At 35.4% G+C, this 15154-nt stretch overlaps 1 protein-coding gene and 1 non-coding gene across 2 annotated transcripts in view; one reads left to right on the top strand and one right to left on the bottom strand.

Moving 5' to 3' along the window:
- TPK1 (thiamin pyrophosphokinase 1) overlaps positions 1 to 15154 on the bottom strand; it is a 407155-nt gene that overhangs the window by 263626 nt on the left and 128375 nt on the right. The window lies entirely within an intron of this gene.
- On the top strand, positions 10002 to 10108 carry LOC115898547. The gene has a single exon (XR_004058257.1). It is a non-coding gene; the product is annotated as a U6 spliceosomal RNA (small nuclear RNA).

Below are 15154 nucleotides of genomic sequence, written 5' to 3'. Positions count from 1 at the left end.
TTAAATTAAAATAACTCTGTTGCTGCAGCAACCATATTACATAATGAATGTATAAGAAGGTGGAGCAGCTTGGAACCGTTTCGCCTCCTTGCCTGTTTGTCACCAGAATTCCTTTCTCTCTTCATCTTTTCTAGATCAGTGATCACAGATCCAAGAACTCATACACAAGGCATATTTCAAGTGAGAGATTCATTGTTGCATATATCAAAAGTGAAAGCACATCAAAATCAGATACTTTGTTACACAAAAATGTGATACTTAACCTTTATCTTACTCTGTAGAGGTAGGAGGAAAAAAGTATCTAATCACCTTATATCTCCACCTTTCCTGGGACCTTTGATATATTTATAAAAATATCAACACAGTTTACTGAGTAGGAGTTTCTAGCAAACACATCTATTCTCTTAAAAAATGATCATTAAATCTAACAGGTGATAACAGGTTAACTGAAGAATTAGACCATAATGCCAAATAATTAGAAACTGAGAAATGATTGTATAATTTTACTACTGACTAATGCAAGAATTTCACATATTATGCTCTTAGAACTTGACTATGCTCTTTTTCTAAATAAGCACAATCAAAAGTTAATTCTTCCTTCTACTTAGGGAACAGAGGAGACTGTGAAAACTAAGAATAGAAAGAAGGGAGAGGAATTATGGATAGTGTTTCTAGAAAACAAAAACGGAAAGAAAAGAATAAATGGATTCAGGTTAAAAGCAAGAGACAATTACCCGAAAATTCATAGTGGGCCTTCTGTAGATGAAGAGCTACAATCTTGTTCGGTGAGGGGTAATTTAAGAGCAAAGTGCTTAAAGGAGGTCAAAGTGTTTAAAATGAATGCTTAACTAACTACCACATTTCTTGGTTTGTGGAACACAGAATGGTTTTTGGTATTTAGGCTATCTCAGGGCATCTTAGGAATACGTTAATCTTCATCCTTAAAATATGATTGATCAAAGCATGGAAAAGCTTGTAACTTAAAATAAGTAAAAGCAGGCCAGTTGTTTTTGAGTTTACTTAGACAACAGAATAATTATACAAGATAAAGTTGAGAAGTCATCAAAAACTGATGATTTAGACCACAATGACAAAGACAGTTTAAATATAAAGGGAAGTCATAAAAGATTTTAAGTTGAAGAGTGTTATACTCTAGCTCACATGTTAAAGACCATTCTTCTATGATACTGTAAGAAAAGAAAATCACAGGCCAATAACCCTGATGAACATAAATACAAAAGTCCTCCACAGAATACTAGCAAACAAACTCAATAGCACATTAAAGGATCATTCATCATAACCAAGTAGGATTTATCCCTGGGATGCATGGATAATTCAACATACAAATTAATAAATGTGATGCATCACAATAATAGAATGGACAGAAATCATATGATCATCTCAACAGATACAGAAAAAACATTTGAAAAAAATCTACATCCTTTTATGACAAAAACTCACAAGTTAGGCATAGAAGGAATTTATCTCAACACAATACTGGCCATATATGAAAACCCCACAGCTAACACCATATCCAGTGGTGAAAAGTGGAAAGCTTTTCCTTTAAGGTCAGGAGCAAGACAAAGACGCCCACTCTCACAGCTTCTTTTCAACACAGTACTGCAAGTACTAGCCAGAGCAATTAGGCAAGAAAAAGAAATAAAAGACATCCAAATAGGAAATACAGAAGTAAAAATGTCTGTTTGCTGATGCCAGGGCTTATATATAGAAAACCCTAAAAACTACACCATCAAACTATTAGAACTGATAAACAAATACAGTAAAGTTGCAAGGTACAAAATCAACATGCAAAAATCCATAGCATTTCCTTATACTAGCAATGAACTATCTGAAAAACAAATCAGGAAAACAGTACCATTTAAAATAGCATCAAACAAATAAAATACTTAAGAAATGTGATCAAGGAGGCAAAAGATCTATATGCAGAAAACTATACAACAATGATGAAGTAAGTTGTAAGTGACACAAAGAAAAAGATATCTTGTGTCCATGGACTGGAAAAATTAATAATGTTAAAATGCTCCACATGACCCAAAGTGATCTACAGAGTCTATGCAATCCCTAGCAAAATTCCAATGTCTTTTTTCACAGAAATAGAAATACAATCCTAAAACTCATAGGGAACCACAAAAGATCTTCAATAGTCAAAGCAATCTCAAGCAATAAGAACAAGGTTGGAGGCATCACTATCTGACTTCAAATCTAGTACAAAGCTATAGTAATCAAAACAATATAGTACCGGTATAAAAATGGACACAGTGACTGAAAGAACAGAATAGAGAGGCCAGAAATAAACCCACATATATATGTTCAATTGATTTTTGACAAAGGTATCATGAGCACACAATAAGAACAATCTCTTCAATAAATGGAGAAACTGAATATCCACGAGCAAAAGAATAAAGGACCCTTTTCTAACTCCATACGAAAAAATAAACTCAAATGGATTAAAGAATTAAACATGTGACCTGAAACTGTAAAACTACAAGAAAAAAACATAGGGAAATGGTTCATGACATCGGGCTAGGCAAAGATTTCTTTTGCCATAAGTACAGGCAACAAAAGCAAAAATAGAAAAATGGGATTGTATCAAACTAAAAGTCTTCTGCACAGCAAAGAAAGCATCTAATAGAGGGAAAAGACAAGCCATGGACTGAGATATAATATTTGCAAACTATATATCTGATAAGAAGTCAATATTCAAAATACATGAGGAATTCAAATAACTCAATAACAAGAAAATAAATATATCAATCAAAAACAAGGAACTCCTCACATCAAGTGATCCGCCCACTTTGGCCTCCCAAAGTGTTAGGATTACAGGCATGAGCCACCAAGCCCAGTCTTTTCATATGTTATTAACCCCACATTACATTTTTATCATTTTTGTTTAAATGGTCAATTATCTTCCAAAAATACTTAAGTCACAAGAAAAACATTCTCCTATATTTTGCCTTATAGACGCCATTCCCAGCATTGTTTTTTTTCTTTGTGTTGATTCATATTTCTCCCTGGTATCATTTTCCTCCTTCTTGAAGGACTCCTTTAACATTTCTTGGGTCTTCTAGAGATAAATTACTTTGCATTTCTGGAAAAGTTTAGTTTGTCTCCAATTTGGAAAGATATTTGCTTTGGGCATAAAATTCTGAGCTAATACTTACTTTTTAAAATATTTTAAAGGTCTTACTCCATTGTCTTTTGCTTGCATGCATTCTTGCTTATGAGCAACTTGCTTTAACACAGCAATTTTGGAAAACAGTATGGAGAATTACCATATGAGCCAGCAATTCTACCTCTAGGTATATTTCCAAAAGGAATTGAAAACTGTATGTCAAAGATATCTGTACCCTCATACTCACTGCAGCATTATTCACAATAGCGAAGATGTGGAAGCAACCTAGGTGTCTGTCATCGGATGAATGGATAAAGAAAATGTGCTACATATACACAATGGAGTACTATTTAGCCTTTTAAAAGGGAGGAAATTCTATCATTTGTAGCAACACGAATGAACCTGGAAGACGTTATGCTAAGTGAAATAAGCCAGACAAAGAAAGATAAATATAGCATGATCTCACTTACATGTGCAATCTAAAAACGTTGAACTCATAGAAGAAGAGAGTAGAATGGGGGTTTCCAGAGGCTGGGGGCTGGGGTAGGTAAGGTAAAGGAAGATGTTCACAGGGTATAAAGTTTCAGTTCAACAAGTGGAATTTGAGTGATCTATTACACAGAAGGATGGCTATAATAAATAATAATGAATTATATATTTTAAAATCAAATAAAATGTAGATTTTAAATGTTTTCACCACAAAAAATAAGTATTTGAGGTGATGGATTTGCTAGTTAGCCTGATTTAGTTATTCCACATTGTAAACATATATCAGCACATCACATTGTAGCCCCATAAATATATACAATTATTATTTATCAAGTAATATCGTTTAATACATTTCTGAAGATTATTCTTCATTTTATGCTGGGAACAAGTTAGAAGGGTACAAGAGTGAAACTAATGAAACTGGTTAGGAGGTAATTCCAATAGTCCAGGAAAGATGGTGACTTGGATTAGGGCAGGGAAAATGGATGTATGTCAAGATGTATTCAGGAGCTAGAACTGACTGGATTGGCTGAGACTGGATATGAAAGACAGTGCAAAAGGAATCAAAGATAATCTTCAGGTTCCTGTCTTGAGCAACTGACAGATTCTGGTACTATTTACAACTATTTAGTATCTTCTGTATTGCTTATTTGTTAGTTTGTTCCAATGCTAGGCCACATCTCACAAGATGTTTCTTGCAATTCCTGGCTCTCTATCACCTTTCACAATTTTACTGTTCTGTTTATATTCTAATTATGTGGGCCTTCCTATGATCTCCTTACAATGAATGATACAATATTTTAAATAGCTTATCTCCCACTTTTCCACTTTCTCTACATTGCATTTAACCCAAGGTGTCTCTGCTTAATGGAAATATTTTACACTAATGGTGATTAAAAATTAAAAGGCATTATTTTTAAAAATGTTTAAGAATTTAAAACATTAAATACAATTTGTAGAATAGATGTGTTGTTAGTGAATGTTGTGGTTCAGAGCAGTTTTGTCATTTGGGCTTGAGTTTGGGTTTCCTTGTTTATTTTAGTTATTCCCAAATTAAAGGAAACATGAAAACATAATGTTAATGATATGGTTAGGTTTTGTGTCCCACCCAAATCTCATCTTGAATTGTAATCCCCGTGTGTCAAAGGTGGGAGGTGAATGGATCATGGGGGCGGTTTCCCCTACGCTGTTCTCATAACAATGAGTGAGTTCTCATGAGATCTGATGTTTTTAAAAGGCATTTTTCCCTGCTCTTGTTCACACTTCCACCATGTGAAGAAGGTGCTTGCTTCCTATTCCCCTTCGACCATGATTGTAAGTTTCCTGAAGCCTCCTGAACCATGCAGAACTGTGAGTCAATTAAATCTCTTTCCTTTATAAATTACCCAGTCTCAGGTAGTGTCTTTACAGCAATATGAGAACAGACTAATATAGTTAGGAAGAACCTGAGATAAATCTAGATATGTGAGATAACTTCTAGAAAAGAAGGCATGGTTTGGAAACCCAGGAACGATTGCTATAGCAAATAGCCAAAAGAGAAACCTAAACAGATCTGTTTTTTTCCTGCGTATTTTCAAAAAAGAATTGTAAGAAAACTACAAGAAATGTTGTTTTCAAAAAAATTTTTACAAAGAGAACAGAGGCTGTAGAGATAACAGACAAGCACATGAAAAGATGTTCAACATCATTAGTCATTAGAGAAAATCAAATAAAAACCACAATAAGACATCACAACATACCTTTTATTTTACTTCAAATGCTGGTGAGGGAGCAAAGAAAATGGACTATTCATATATTGCTGGTGGGAATGTAAAATAGTACAGTCGTTCTGAAAAATAGTTTGGCAGTATCATATAAAACTAAACATGGAACCACCATACAACACAACAATTGCACTCTTGGGCATGTAACCCAGAGAAACGAAAACTTACGTTCACAGAAAAACCTATGCAAGAATGTTCATAAAAGTTTTATCTGTAATAGCCCTAAACTGGAAACAACCCAGCTGCTCTTCAACATGTGAGAGGTAAAACAAACCGTGGTATGTCACATTGTGGAATACTTCTCAACAACAAAAAGGAACGAGCTCTTCGTACACACGACAATCTAGATACATCTCTACAGAAAGATGCTGGATGAAAAAATCAAACCCCATAATGTTTTCATGATTCAGTTCATACAACATTCTTGAAACGGCAAAATTATAGACAATAAATTAGTGGTTTCCTGAAGTTAAGAATGAAGAGCAGAGAGCATGGTTATAAGGGTAGCAGCAGGCATGTGTGTGCAGATGGAAGGGCTCTGTATCTTGATTGTGGTGGTGGTGACTGCATCAGCTTACACATGTGATAAGGTTTAACTGAACTGAATGCCTACATATACAACACAGGTAATATAGAAGTGGTGAGATCTGCAGAAGATGACTGAATTGTATCAATGTGTCAATTTTCCCATGGTGATACTGTACTATAATTTTACAAGATATTACCAGTGGTGAAAACTTGCTGAAGGGCACACGAGATCCCTCTATATTACTTCTTAAAACTGCATACGATTCTGTACTTCAAAATAAAATGTTTAACTGAAAATAATAGAACAGCAGCAATCACACTAATCTACATGAAAGATCCTAACTGATACTATTTTGTGCAGCATTCTTTCATGGAAATATTACTGATGATACTAAAGTTGTTCCAGGAAATATAATAATTTTGTTTTTAGTATTATGTTTTAAACAAACAAGGACAAAATTTTTTAAAATAAGCTAAAGAACAGAAACAATATAGCTGCCACTTACTGAGGCCATATTAGAAAGCATACAATAGGCTGGGCGTGGTGGCTTATGCCTGTAATCCCAGCACTTTGGGAGACCGAGACGGGCGGATCACCTGAAGTCAGGAGTTTGAGACCAGCCTGGCCAACACAGTGAAACCTTGTCTCTACTAAAAATAAAAATTAGCTGGGCATGGTGGCACACACCTGTAATCCCAGTTACTCGGGAGGCTGAGGCAGGAGAATCACTTGAACCTGGGAGACAGAGGTTGCAGTGGGCTGAGATCACACCATTGCACTCCAGCCTGGACAACACAGTGAGATTCTGTCTCCAAAAAAAAAAAAAAAGCACACAAAAGATGTCTAATACATGGTAGCTATCCATGACGATAGTACTCTTCCCCATATTCTATGCCAAATGTTTTATTATAACATGAGTAACCTTACAGCAACCAGAAAGTCTCATGGAAAATGAGCTCAAAGATGCAAAGTAATTATACAAATTATATAATTATTTTCCTGTGGTCTTCAAAGTGAGAATTTAGATATATGAGTTATTATTTTTGTGTTATACAATTATAAGAGTAGCACTTGAATCAGAAACTAGATCCAGATGGCAATAAATTCCACATTGTTTTTGTTATACTACCACAAAGCCACCACTGTGCATTTAGGATGGCAAAAGTGAAGCATAAAGGATGAAATATGAAATGTAAAAATCTTAAACATCAACTATATTGATGACAATAATGCAGATGGCTTTTCCAATGCAATACATGGTAGGAGCCATAGAGATGTTCACATCTACTAATCCAGTAATCCGTTCATAGAGCTAGGTTAAAGCCCTACAGAAAGACAAATGGAGAAACGATTAAAGAGATCCTAAGAGATCTTTTAAATATCAAAGTCTGTTTTGTTGACTTTAGCATGTTTGCTTTCTCTATGCCTCACAATCCTATCAGAAGGTCCCATGGGCTAACTTCAACAGAAAAAGTAATTTGTGAAAGTAATTTGAACTTGAGAGCAGATCCAGAGACTAGGAAGCCACCCGCAGGGACTAAGAAATGACATCACTAAAAAGGCCTCAATGGAAGACCTGCTGGACATCCTCACTCCTAAGTGTTGGGGACACATCCACAGGGAGGTGCCAGCCTTGAAATTCACAGCAAAGCCACCTGAAGGGTAGTAGCGAAAGCAGGTGGAGGGAGGTGTCACCACCTGATAGTAATCTGCGTAACCGTCTAAGAGGATGCTGGGAAACTGACCAAGGGAAGAGATCACAGAGTACTTCAGAAAAAACACTGTGCTTCAGGCACCTCACAAGACAAGGACATTGGAAAGTGAAGAGTAGCCCTTTCATCCAGCAGCATCCCTCTAAGCTCTCTACTGACACAGATCAACATCAAACTCATGGCAAAGGAGAAACGCTCTAAAGGTCCAGCTCCATTATCAGAGGAGATAATAAAGGCAGGACGCAGAGCTGAAAGGCAATACACTGGTAACTCTGTAAACAAAATATACTGCTTCCCACTCCAACAGTCAAGGCTTATTTATTCCACTGATCATTTCCCAACTGTTTCAATATCCTACAAGTCTAAAGCAGTCATTTCCCGCCTCCTCTCATTTTCTACTCACTCTCTCCTAGTCATCCTCATGCTTGACGCAGTATCTGTACATACAACAGGCCTTCGGTAAGTGCTTGTGTAATTGAATTAAAATACATCACAGCCTAAAGTGTTTCAAAGGCTCAAGTCATTTGATACTTTAAAAAATACTTTTTACCATAACACATGAGAATACAGAAAGCCCTGTGGGACACTGAGTTTTTAGGTATTTCCTAATATATTACAATTCCAGCCTGAGAGACAGGATAAAGCTAATTTGTTTATAAAATGCACTTTTGTACTTGTGTACATCAAAAGGGTTACTTCTCCATCTGTGCACCATTTTTCAGCAAAAAACTGAAATAATTTATAAAAGGACTAAAATGAAAAAATATCCCTACTAGTTTTAATCCTAAATTTTTACTTTCAAAATACATTGTATAGACCCAAGGGAAATCCTCTGGGTCTCTGAGAATGCATAAAATGTATCTCATAAAGTAAATTCAAAATACATCAAAGAATAATACAACACCTCTGTGACCTCCACCTAAAATTGCCAGTTGCTATCATTCAACGCTTTGTCATACAGTAAAACTATAGAAGTGTTTAGGCCCTAGAGTCCTCTCTAATGCCTCCAACCCACTCCCACACCCCTAACAGTAGTATATACTATTGTAGCTTTACCCTTATGGCTTAGTTGTGGTTGCTTTGTTTCCTTCTATATGGCACGCATTTACATCAATGAGCAACATGTAATATTGTGTGATGTGTTATTTTTAATTTTTTAAAAAGGTGTTCCAAAACGTACCTTATATCATTATACCACTCAGCACTATGCTTATATCATTCAACACTATGTTTTCAAGGGCTTTCCATTTAGAAATACAAATCTAGTTCACTAGATTCATTTGATTTCTCTACAAAGCTAATGAATGTGTCAAAATTATCTCATCTCCTAATAATAGATGTTAGGTGACTTCCATGTTTTCATGATATTTTAAAAGTTGCAATTATCATTTATAGGCCTCCTTATGCAAATATAAAACATTTTTTTTTTTTTTTTTTTTGAGACGGAGTCTCGCTCTGTCGCCCAGGCTGGAGTGCAGTGGCCGGATCTCAGCTCACTGCAAGCTCCGCCTCCCGGGTTTACGCCATTCTCTCGCCTCAGCCTCCCGAGTAGCTGGGACTACAGGCGCCCGCCACCTCGCCCGGCTAATTTTTTGTATTTTTTTAGTAGAGACGGGGTTTCACCGTGTTAGCCAGGATGGTCTCGATCTCCTGACCTCGTGATCCGCCCGTCTCGGCCTCCCAAAGTGCTGGGATTACAGGCTTGAGCCACCGCGCCCGGCCAAAACATTTTTTCAATAGTACATATAGTCACGATCACATAATGACATTTTAGTCAGCAACAGATTGCATATATGAAAGTAGACCCAAAAGATTATAATGGAGCTGAAAAATTCCTATCATCCAGTGATGTCATAGCCATTGTAATGTCATGGCACATAATGTCATGGTTGTGTTACCTATGTGTTTGTGGTGATACTGGTATAAACAAATCTACTGTGCTACCAGTCATACAAAAGTATAACACATTCAATTATGTATAGCACATAATACTTGATAATGACAATAAATGATCATGTTACTGGTTTATGTATTAACTATACTATATATTTATCATTATTTTAGAGTGTACTCTCCAGTTTTTTAAAAAGTTAAATGTAAAACAGCCTCAGGCAGGTCCTTTAGCAGGTATTCCAGAAGGCATTGTTATTATAGCAGATGACAGCTCCATGAATGCTACTCTCCCTGAAGACCTTCTAGTGGGAGAGATGTGAGGTGGAAGAAAGTAATATTAAACCAGTAACATGACCCTGTATAGACATGGGCTAATGGGTGTGTTTGTGTCTTAGTTATTAACAACGAAGTTTAAAACATAAAAAAAAAAAAAAATTAAATAGATAAAAGCTTATAGCATAAAGATGTAAGAAAAAATATTTTTGCTCGCTTCGGCAGCACATATACTAAAATTGGAACGATACAGAGAAGATTAGCATGGCCCCTGCGCAAGGATGACACGCAAATTCGTGAAGCGCTCCATATTAAAAAAAAAAAAAAAAAAAAAAAAGAAAAAATATTTTGTATAGCTTACAATGTGTTTCTTTTAAGCTGTGTTATTACAAAGAGTTTTTAAAAATTTAAAGTTTATAGAGTAAAAATGTTACAGTAAGCTAAGGTTAATTTATTCCTGAAGAAAGGAAAGTGTTTTAATAAATTAAGTACAGCCTAAGTGTACAGCGTTTAGAAAGTCTAACATCATGTACAGTCATGTCCAAGGCCTTCACATTCATTCAGCAGTCATTCACTGACTTACCCAGAGTAACTTCCAGGAAAGTACTGCAAGCTCCATTCATAGTCAGTGCCCTAGACAGGTGTACCATTTTTATCTTTTCTTCTGTATTTTTAGTGTACTTTTTCTCTATTTAGATATGTTTAGATAAATAAATACTTACCATTGTGTTACAATCACCTAGAGTATTTGGTACAGTAACATGCCACATAAGTTTGAAGCCCAGAAGCAAGAGGATGGATATAACATGTTATGTAGTAGGATATACCATCTAGATTTGTGTAAGTATACTCTATGACGTCTGCACAAAGACGAAATCACCTAATGATCCATTTCTCACAACATATACACATTGCTAAGCAATGTATGGCTGTACCAAAATAATCACTAGGTCATAGGATATGCACACTATTAATATTTCTACATAATACCAAATTGCTATCCATAATAACGGTAACAAGTTATAGCAAGTTAAATTTTATATTTTGAGCAGCAAACCAAATTAGACACATTGGTCTCTATTTGTATTAAATGGGTATGCACAGGACTTGATTTTGAATTTGAATAGGACTACTGTGGTAGAAGGCATTAGTCTACCAGTAAAAGTGATAGCTGACTGTCAAATGCTCTGGATCAAAGGATATTAGCTGGAAAGCAGACCCGGGATAGAGACTGGCCATCCTCTTAACTTCTTCTCCTATCTGTCCTCAGTAATCAATCCTTGGCAATTAATCTATTCAAAACCTGTCTCCACTGTCCTAACTTACGACTGAAATGTGCAGAATACTCTGGGATCACAGTCCTATTTTTAGCCAATGTACCTTTAGGTCTCTTGATGAATGGTACTAATATTATTAGCTATTGGCATCATTCAATACAATATCTCTCCCAGCATATTTTACTCACTCATTCATTCATTCATTCATAGGCACATATTTAATGGGCACCAACTGTAGCCATAAGCACAGTAAAAACCAGACACGGTTTCAGTCCTTAAGCAGACCACAGACTAGAACTATTGTATAACAATATGGTAGCCATCAGCCATGTGTAGTATTGGACATCTGAAAAGCAGATCATTTCAACTTAGATGTGCTGTGAGTGTAAAATAAACACTAGACTTTGACGACTTAGTACAAAAAGAACATAAAATATATCATTAATAATTTTATATTAGTTATTTGCTAAAATGATATTCTGAATATGGCAGAAGATAAGACAGTATGAATTTGTCCTACTTCTTTTACTTTTTAATATGGCTACAGCAAGACTAAAATTTACGTATGTGGTTCACCTTATATTTTATAAATGTAAAATATATTTCTGGTCAAGAAGACAGGAGAGACAAGTAGAATCATACAGTGAGATGATTCCTAAGGTGGGTAAGTACAAAGCTCTATAGGGGCATGCAGAAAAGACAAAGCCAATTCAGCTATGAGCACAAAAGAAAGCAAACCACAGAAACAGAGACCACAAGTAATCAAAATGGTAAGAAGTTTTATTATTACTTAAAAAGTTTGAGTTAATTAAGTGAGAAAAGATGAAGGGAGTGGAATTATTCTGGGAGGCAAAACAGAGCAAAACCTAGCTAGATTAGTCAAAACTAGGGTTGATTAGTTTGCTTTTGTAACCTTGGGCGATTAATAACAATAATCAGTGTTTCTGTATTATTTCTTCCCTTAAAAAAGCAACTTTAGACAACTGAAACAAAAAACATCAAATATACAGAAAGTAATTTTTGACCCTTTAGCTACATAATACTAACTACTATACTGTAAGAATCACTGAATCTAAAGGATAAGCAGCTTTAGAATAACACCCATTGTGTATGTAAACTTACACAACAAAGGATGCAGCTGAGGAATTATTTTAACCTCCAGGGCTTCTGCACAGGTCTTGACTCAAATCTACAGGAGAATAATAGAATCTTTACATTTTAGCAGTTCAAAAATGCATTATGTTATAGCTAGCTTTTCTCTGTTTTAGAGGCCATAGGCTTTTGTCTTTTTACTCTATGTTTTTAAATTGTGAAACAAACAGAAAGCAAAATTAAAATTCTGATTAACTCACCTGGTGAATGAAAGAATAAGTTATATAAAGACAAGAATTTTTATTTACTCTATTCCTATCTCAAACATCAAGCATCACTGAAAAACACTTACTCATGAGTACAAATAAAATCAAGAAAAAAGTGGAAAAGGGGATGTATGGAGGTTTGTTGTTAGATAATTGTTTTTAACAAGACTTAAAAAACAGTTTCAACAGCTGGAAATTACATTTAGCTCATGTTAAAGAAATGTTGCTGCTCCTGTTTGCAAATATGATGAATGGAGAACAGCTTGCAAACATATTGGATAAAAATAAATATTTCATTATGCAAAATGTGTTTTATTGTTCTGTTTGTAAATTTGAAACGATGGTAAGCACTGCATGGCAGCACGTGCTGTTAGTCATTTTTACTGAATTGCAGGTAATGATTTTGTTTTGTTTTTTCTTCCCCATTCCAACTCTTTTTTGTCTGTAGTGCCTTTGAAAATAACTTTCGATATTTGATAGTAGAAACTAAAATAGTTATCTTCTCCCCCCTTGAAGTATAGAACTATGCACTTTTTAAAATTATATCTTTGATCTCTGAAATATAAAAAGCAATGCTAAGTTGGTAACACTAAGTAGAATTCAATAATAAAAGGAAACCAGTGCTTCCAGAAAAAATGGCAGGCAAGTAAAACCTATGCCTATTATTTTTAAAAGATGCATCCAAGCTTGCCTTAATAATTCATAAAATATACATCCTCATAAATGCACAAAGAAGTACAACATAGCCCAAAGAAACAAACTGAGATGGAAATATTGATCTCTACAATATTTTTAATAAATGCAATACCAAGGTATGCCCTCCAAACAATCCTCACAGTACACTCATGCCCTACTTGTTCATAGTTATCTCATCTGGGAATTGCAAACCATAGACAGTGAAATCTAGTCCTCGAGGAAAACAACAATGGGAAGAAATATCACCAGACAACGAAAGGAAGGATGGAAGGAGTCAAGAAACCAAATCTTAAATGTTACTCTGAAGAAGGCTTTGTTAGCTGGAACACATTTACTGAAAGATGTAAAGGAAAGAAAAACCTTGTTTTGAGACAGTTCTGAGAAGAAACTTGCCCCTACTACATCCCAAAACAACAGAAGAATTTCTAAAAAGAAACAGAATTCCCATCTTAAATAAAGCCAGGCAAAAATCTATCATCCCACTCACAATGTATATGAAAGAGCCGTGAAACCCAAGCGAGGGAGAGGGAAGATGGCAGAGGAGGGCTCTGCCACAGACTCACTCAAACTCCATGTGGGAAACACCGTTATTGAGGTGGGTAGAAAACAGTGATCAGTGAACAGACTGTGGCTTCCAGGGCACTGGCAGTAAGCAGTCAAGGTTAAATCCTCTCTAATATACACTCCTGTGCCATAAAGGAAGAAATGCTGCTCTCTCTTCTCTTCCAGCCCCAACATAAACCTGCTTCAGATCAGAGGTCCAGGGGGAATTCAATTCATTCAAAGATTCAGAGAGAGGAACTGGCATAGGACCTAGAATAGACAAAGATATTGAAGGAGAGAGGGGGAAGGAGGGGAAAGAAAAGAGGTAGGGAAGAAGCAGAGCGAGGGATGGGAGGGAGGATTAAGTGATCGGAAAAACAAGAAAAACAGCTAAGAAAATGTCACCAGAAAAAAATGTTCCACCAAGTAAATAATAATTATGACTAAAATATCACTAAAACTTAAAGAACTTAATGAAAAAGTAAAATCACTCAAAGAAGAGATAAAAGAGGTCTTGAAAGATATGGCAAAACCACAGAATGAGATGACTTATGAGCTTGCAGAGCTCATTAACAAAAATTAAATCTACGCAGGAAGCTGCTCAAACTGAAAAAAGCATCACTGAAAAATCCATTAAGGGGCATGAAAGACACAACGAAGAAATGAGCAAAAGGAAATGGAAATTAACAACGAAATAGAAAGAAGATTAATAAAAATTACATGTGTCTAACTGCTTTCCCAAGAAGAACACGGAACAAATTAAAGACAAATTTTCCAGAACTAGCAGAAGACTTAAACTTATAGACTGAGAGGGCACACACATGTCAGGACACACCAATACAGAATGATAACACTGAATTGGGTATAATTAAAATTGCTGGTACTTAAAAGCAAAAGCCCAAAAGTATTCTTAGTGGAAAAAAAAATCAAGCCAACCTCAGACTTCTCCACAGAAACATTCAATATACTTAAGCAATTAAAAGACCCCTGTAAAGTCTTCAGGAAATGAAAGTGTATCCAAACTGTTGTTTAATTTTAAACAAAACAAACCCCCCAAAAGTTTAAAGGAAACAAATGCTTATTTTGAAACATTTTAAAACCCAGAAAATTTCATTTATATAGTTAAAAAAAAAAAAAAAAAAAAAAAAAAAAAAAAGCTACCAGAAGAGAAACTTCAATATATAAAAAATTACTTGGAAATGCTATGACTGGCTGGCTGTCATTCCAAAGCCTTGTAGCAGCCACGTCTGCCTCAGGGTCCTCCTATTTTTCCCATGGTGTTCCTCTCCCTTCCTCACACCTCATATATTACCATGGTCCTTCTTCCTTTCAACAAGACTTTGATCAAGCAGCAGCTTTTCCTTAAAATCTTTTCTGATTCCACTCTTCTGGGCTTGTGTCCCCTTTGCATTTCTAATAAACTACCCAACTATATGCTGTAAATAATATCCCTAAACTAACAGAACTCTAAAATATTGAAAATGGGCA

The sequence above is a fragment of the Rhinopithecus roxellana genome, chromosome 6 (assembly GCF_007565055.1).
Source record: "Rhinopithecus roxellana isolate Shanxi Qingling chromosome 6, ASM756505v1, whole genome shotgun sequence".
NCBI classification, from domain to species: Eukaryota; Metazoa; Chordata; class Mammalia; order Primates; family Cercopithecidae; genus Rhinopithecus; species Rhinopithecus roxellana.
This window is presented reverse-complemented; position numbering and strand designations above follow the sequence as displayed.